Here is a 7,107-nt window from a genome sequence, read left to right as displayed (position 1 = left end):
ACTGACAATGAACTATTGGAAATCAGGCAAGGTAATAAAGATATAGTAGCCTATCTGGCTCATTTCAATAAACTCATTGTAGAGACTGCCTGGCCGGAGTCAAAAAGAGCTGCCATATTTTATTGTGGACTTAGAGATGAATTGAAAGATGCCTTACCACAAGTTCCAAATAGACCCACCAAAATTTTGGAGTTAATTGATCTTGTGTTACAGATTGACCACCGGTTAACCAAACGAAGAGCAGAAAAGAGAAGAGAATATCGACCATTTCCCCTGAGAATTGATCGTGTAAGAAATGATCATACGAGAGCCGGAGAAGGGATAACGATAGAAGAACCAATGCAAATTGGTTCCATCCGAGGTCCTTTATCTAAGGAAGAAAAAGAGAAAAGAAGAGTGAATCAACTATGTTTATATTGTGGTGCATCTGGGCATTTTGTTAAAAACTGTCCCAAGAAACCCAAAGCTCTTCAGTCGGGAAAAGGCCAGCTTCATCCGTAGAGGGAGTTGCCCTGATGAAAGCAGAACCCAAGACAACTCCTTTAGATCAACGAGTGGCAAATACCTTACAAACGGCAGCGCCACATTTGGTACAAACAGTATCAGTTAAGACCCTTGAGAAGGAAATTCAAGGGATCTCAGTTATGATAGACTCTGGAGCTACGGGCAACTTCTGTGAAATCAAATACGCTTGTAAAATGGGTATTCGATTTATCAAGAAATCTACTTTGGAAGTAGTAAGAGCTGTGGATGGAACCAATCTTTCTTCAGGACCCATTTCCCATGAGACCGAACCAATTCAGATGCAAGGTTTTGGTGGGCATCAGGAGCAGATAATCTTTAATTTGATAGATGCTCCACAATTTAAACTCATTTTGGGTCTGCCCTGGCTTACAGAACATAATCCACAAATTGATTGGAGCAAGAGAACGATCAAGATGAATTCCTCTTACTGCAAAGAGAATTGCTTTCATGATGGAGTGGAAGTGTCCACCAAGTCCCAAGCGGCCTGTTATCATCACACTCTTCAATGATCTGTGCACTAAAAACAACAGAAATCCCAAAAGAATATGAGGATTTAGTCGGCGTTTTTGATGAAAAGGAGGCTGAGAAATTACCGCCACATCGACCCTACGACTGCAAAATTGAACTGGAGCCAGGTGCGATATTGCCATGTAGCAGAATATACGCATTGACCGAAGCAGAGAACCAACATTTAAAGGAGTATTTGGATCAATATCTTGCTAATGGTTTTATTCGTCCTTCTGAATCCCCAGTGTCATCCCCACTATTTTTCATACCAAAGAAGGATGGGGGTCTTTGAACTTGCATTGATTATCGAGCCCTCAATCAGGTTACCATCAAGAATCGATACCCACTGCCTTTAGTGTCAGTTTTATTAGATCAAGTAAAGAACGCTCGAATCTACACCAAATTGGACCTGCGAGGAGCATATCATTTGATACGAGTGGCTTCAGGGGATGAATGGAAAACCGCTTTTCGGACTCGATACGGATTATTTGAATATCAAGTGATGCCTTATGGGTTATGCAATGCTCCCGCTGCTTTCCAGCATTTCGTTAATTATATATTACGAGAATTCCTCGACCGGATTGCCGTGGTTTATATACATGACATTTTAATCTTTTCCGACAACCTACAGGAGCACATTTCCCATGTTCGATCCATCCTCACAAGGTTGCAAGAAAACCGTCTCTATATAAAATTGGAGAAGTGTGCATTTCATGTGGAACGAATTGAGTTCTTAGGATTCATTTTGTCACCAGAAGGAGTTAGTATGGATCCTACCAAGATAAAGACAGTGCCACATTGGCCTTCTCCTCGCAATGTCAAAGAGATCCAGAGTTTCTTGGGGTTCCCTAATTTTTATCGAAGATTCATATCCAATTGTTCTCAAAGAGTTACACCCATTACTCGATTGTTGAAGAAAGGAGTGAAGTTTGAGTGGACAAAAGAAGCTGAAAATGCTTTTAATTTTTTGAAGAATTCCTTCGTCTCCGCTCCAATCTTGATCCACCCCAATCCGAATGAGCCATATTATGTGGAGGCAGATGCTTCAGATGTTGCCATAGGAGGTATCCTTTCCCAGCATCATAAAGATACAGGTCAATTACATCCAGTGGCCTATTTCTCTCGAAAATTAACACCACCAGAGATAAATTATTCAATTGCGGATAAGGAGCTATTGGCAGTCAAAGAATCTTTTTGTGAGTGGAGGCATTACATTTTGGGAGCTAAGCATAAAGTGACCATTTACACGGACCACCGAAATTTACAGTTTTAAAAATCAGCTCAAACTCTAACAGCTAGGCAACTGCGTTGGTCCCTATATTTTGCAGACTTTGATTATGTTATCACTTTCAGACCAGGAAAAGTAAATGGGAAGGCAGATGCTCTATCTCGAATTGATACCGGTGCAGTTAAAGAGCCTCCAGAAAAAGAATTGATTATTCCACAAGAGACGTTCATATCTGCCATATTGTATGAAGATTTAACCAAAGAAATTCAAGAAAACTTAACATTCGAAGGAATGCTGAAGTGGTCCAAAGAAGGCCAAGGAAGAGAAATCAAAAATGGTTTGCCATACTTTAAAGGTGCACTGTATGTTCCGACTGTGGAGTTGCAAGAAACAATTCTTCGGGCTTATCATGATGATCAATTGGCTGGACACAAAGGAATTTTAAAAACTCAAAATCTGATACAATGAGAATTTTGGTGGCCAAAAATGAAAACTCAGATAAGACAATATGTGTCAACTTGTGACAAATGTCAAAGAGGGAAATCAAATAGAACAGCTTCACAAGGTCTGTTAAGACCTTTGCCCACTGCACCCCATGCTTGGCATACTGTTACTATGGATCTTATAGTGGACCTCCCTAGTAGCCAAGGTTTTAACACTATCCTAGTTTTTGTAGACACTTTCACTAAAATGGCGCATTTCATTCCTTTGAAAGAAATCCCTCGAGCCCCACAGGTTGCACAGTTGTTTACACAACACATAGTACGTGCCCATGGTATCCCAAAAATTCTAGTTTCAGACAGAGAGTCCCAATTTGTTTCTCGCTTTTGGAAGGCCTTTAGTAAAAGATTAGGAATTGATTCTCGTTACTCTACCAGTTACCATCCTGAAACCGATGGGCAAACAGAGAGAGTGAATCAAGAGTTAGAACAGTATTTAAGACTCAATTTATTTGATCAAGAGAAGGAATGGCCCGAGTTGATGTGGGCAGCTAAATTTGCTTACAATAATGTTGTTCATTCCACCACTGGATTCACCCCCTTTTATCTGAACCATGGTAGACATCCTAATGTAATGTTGGGTAAAGAAGATGATTCAGTGCCTGCAGTAGAAGAGATGGTGAGGGATTTGCAGACCACGCTAGTTAGGGCTAGAAAAAACATAATTCAAGCAAAAGATTCATATAAGACTCAGGCTGATAGAAAAAGAAGAGAGAGACCCATTTATTTGAAAGGAGACAAAGTTTGGTTATCCACTCGTCATTTACGTCTCAAAGGAAATCGCAAATTTCAGCCACGATTTATAGGCCCATTTAAAGTTGACAAGATGATCAATCCAGTGGCAGTTAAATTGCAGTTGCCAGCTCATCTAAAGATACATCCTGTTTTCCATGTCTCCTTGTTAAAGAACAGTCCTCCAAATTTACGTCAAAACTCCCCTCCAAGTCCTATCCAGATTAGCTCTGCAGAAGAGTATGAGGTCAATCAAATCTTAGATTCCAAAATCCGTAATGGCAAGCTTTATTATCTAATTGAATGGAAAGGTTATGGTCCAGAGGAACGATCCTGGGAGCCACACAAGTATGTACATGCTTCAAGATTGGTGAGAAACTTTCATAGAACCTACCCAAGCAAACCTAAATTGGAGAACTGTTCCTTGAGGGGGAGTACTGTCATGACCACACAAACTTGCCAAATCAAATCAAAGAAATGCTTGAGAAAAGCAAAGAGATATCCTCAGTGGAGACAGCAAAGCCCAAACTGGAAGAAGGTTTGAAGTGTTATCTTGCGCTTATTTCAAAGGAAGAATCAAGAAGAGAAGATTCAAGATGGCCGTTGTGAGTCCTGAAGGTTAGTTACAGTTCTAGTCTTGCAATCGGTTGATTGCTAGGTTACGAGCTCACCAGCTGGAAGCTTGGCACTTCAACTGAGGTCTGACAGGAATCAGCTGTGTGGAGAGAGAGCGCGCTTCAGAGCAGAAACTCCTGTGAGGTAAAATTACATTTGAAGGCTATTTTACAGAAAAAGTGATAAATATTGTCAAGGTTTATTTGAGGAGTTTGATAGTAGACCGTTCCAGTGGAGGTTTGGCAAGGCTACAGAGTTTAATGTATGAATAAACCTTATGTTTACAAGGTTCCTGTTTAAGATACCAAAGTCAAAAGAAAAACAAACTTTAACAAGCAAGTATTTACAAATCCCAAGGTTATAAACGAAGGCCGAGTTTGACGGAGAAATGAATGTTAACAAGTAAGCATTTACAAATGCAACGGTAATAAACCAAAGTAGAGTTTAAAAGAGAAACGAACTTTAATAAACAAGCATTTACAAATACAAGTTATCGACAGATGTCGAAGTAAGAAAGGAGAAACTAACTTTAATAAACAAGCATTTACAAATACAAGTTATCAACACATGTCGAAGTAAGAAAGAAGAAGCAAACTTTAATAAACAAGCATTTACAAATACAAGTATAGACAGAAGTCAAAATAAGACAGGAGAAACAAACTTTCACAAGCAAGAATTACCAAAGCAATAAACGTAATTGAACTCTATAATGTAAAGTAGAAACCAACTAACATCAGCTGATTTGGAGAACACATTATCACCAACCATATATATATATAGCAACATAAAACCAATCTCTAACAAAGGTTGAGAAGTTCTTCCAGAATCAGTAATAAGCATTTTTAAGAAGAGCTTATCATTCATAGAGAGAAGCAAGGCTACAGAGAACTCAGGGTGAGTGAAGAAATAATAGAATTAAAGAGAATTAAGTGTTAAGAGTAGAAAGTGTAAAACTGATGTTGTATGTCCCTAGTAATTGCGACTGTGACTCTTGCAGGTGCTGCATCCAATCTTAGACGTGAAGAGGCAGACTGAGTACTGACGTTCATCATCTCTGTGGCAGTCTCTCTACAATCCCATTACCCTTTCCCCCTCCGGGGTACTCAGCACGAAGGATTAAAATTTGTTGTGAGTAGCTCGGGTCGGGACTGAGGAGTTATCTTCTGCTTCTGAGGAAATCGAATTGAAGTATCCTGACACCCTTCACCCTGTTTCTAGTGTGCTGCCTCCTGCCTGTCCCCTATGGTCAGCTTGCTGCCCCTCCTGCATGCCCTCAGTTGTCCATGTGTTGCCTCTACCACCTGTCCTCCATTGTCAGTGTGCTGCCCTTGCCCCTCCCGCTTGCCCTCTGTGGTCTATATGATGCTCCTGTCCCAAATGGCTGTCCTCTGTTATCAGCCAGCCACACTGCCTCTCAACATGACCTCTATAATGAGATAGCTGCCCTTGCCCCTTCTACCTCCCTCCATTATCCTTATACTGCCCCTGTCCTTCCTGCCCGTCCTCCGTGGTCAGCTTGCTGCCCCTGCCACTTTTGCGGCTCGTCTTTGGTCGACTTGCTGTGCCAGTCCCTCCTGTCTGCCATCCATTGTCTGTGTGTTCCCCCAGCCCCTGCATTCTGTGTCAGCTTGCTGCCCTGTCTCTTCCTGCCTCCCTTCCATGGTTTTTTTGCTTCTTCTGCACCCCCTGCTTGCCCCCAATGGCCTGTGTGCTGCCTCTGATCCTCTTGCTTGCATTCTGTTTTAGGCTTTCTGCCACTATTCCTTCCACCTGCCTTTAGTTACACAAGTGCTGGCCCTGCCCCTTCCCCTCCTGCCTGCCATCTTTTGTTTGTGTGCTTCTATCGCCCCTCTCCCCATATGTGGTCAGCTGTCTGCCTCTGCCTTCTAGCCTGCCCTGCATTGTCCGTGTGCTGGTACTGCCCCTCTCGCCTTCCCTCAATGTGCAGACCTTGTCCCTCTGCCTGCCCTTGCCCCTCTCACCCACCCTCCATGTGCAGACCTTGTCCCTCTGCCTGCCTTCTTGGTCAGCTTGCAGCCCCTGCCACTCCTGACTGCCATCCTTTGTTTGTGTGCTTCTATTGCCCCTCTCCCCCTATGTAGTCAGCTTTCTGCCTGCCCCCTAGCCTGCCCTGCATTGTCCATGTGCTGTCCCCTCATGCCTGCCCTTCATTGTCAGGTTGTTTCCTCAGCCCCTCATTCCTATCCTTTATTGTCCGAGTGCTGCCCCCCCCCCAGGTCTGTGTGCTACCCCGCCTTCCCACCTGCTTTCTGTTGTTCATGTGCTACCCATGCCCCTCCTGCCTGCCCTCCGTTGTCAACTTGCTACCTCTGCCCTCCTGCCTGCCTTCCATTGTCAATGTGCTAACCCTGCCCCTCCTGCCTCTCCTCCGTTGTCAATGTGCTGCCCCTGCATCTCGAGCATAACCTTTGTGGTCAGTTTTCTACCCCTGCTCTTCCCATCTTCATTCCAGTGTCTGTGTACTGCCCCTTTCTCCTACCCTCTATTGCCCATGTGCTGCCCCAGACTCCGTCGTTCTGTGCTCCCCTAGCGACACTCTCCCACCCCCCATTGAGTGGTTTCCGCAGGACCAGGTAAGTTTATTTTAAAAAAAAAATGTTGGTACAGCCCCAGTTCCACAGTAACACGTGTGGTCACTTTAGGTACTGCAGTAACAGCTGTTCGGGAAATAGCTGTCTAAAATATTATGGCCCATATTTACACTTTTTTAGCACCGCGTTGACATCATTTTTTTTACGCAAAAGCAGCGCAAACTTACAAAATACAACTGTATTTTGTAAGTTTGCGCCGCTTTTGTATCAAAAAGCGGTGCAAATGTGGCGCTAAAAAAGTATAAATATGGGCCTATGTTTTTGAGAGAATTGGACTCCCCACATAGCCATGTGTATCAGGGTATACCCACCTGCCCTCGCCGGACTTTTGAAAAAAAATTCAGGCGTCAGGGACCCAGTCCCAAGTCCTATAATGGCAGCCACAGTG

Source organism: Pleurodeles waltl, chromosome 6 (genome assembly GCF_031143425.1).
Source record: "Pleurodeles waltl isolate 20211129_DDA chromosome 6, aPleWal1.hap1.20221129, whole genome shotgun sequence".
In the NCBI taxonomy this organism is placed as follows: domain Eukaryota; kingdom Metazoa; phylum Chordata; class Amphibia; order Caudata; family Salamandridae; genus Pleurodeles; species Pleurodeles waltl.
This window is presented reverse-complemented; position numbering follows the sequence as displayed.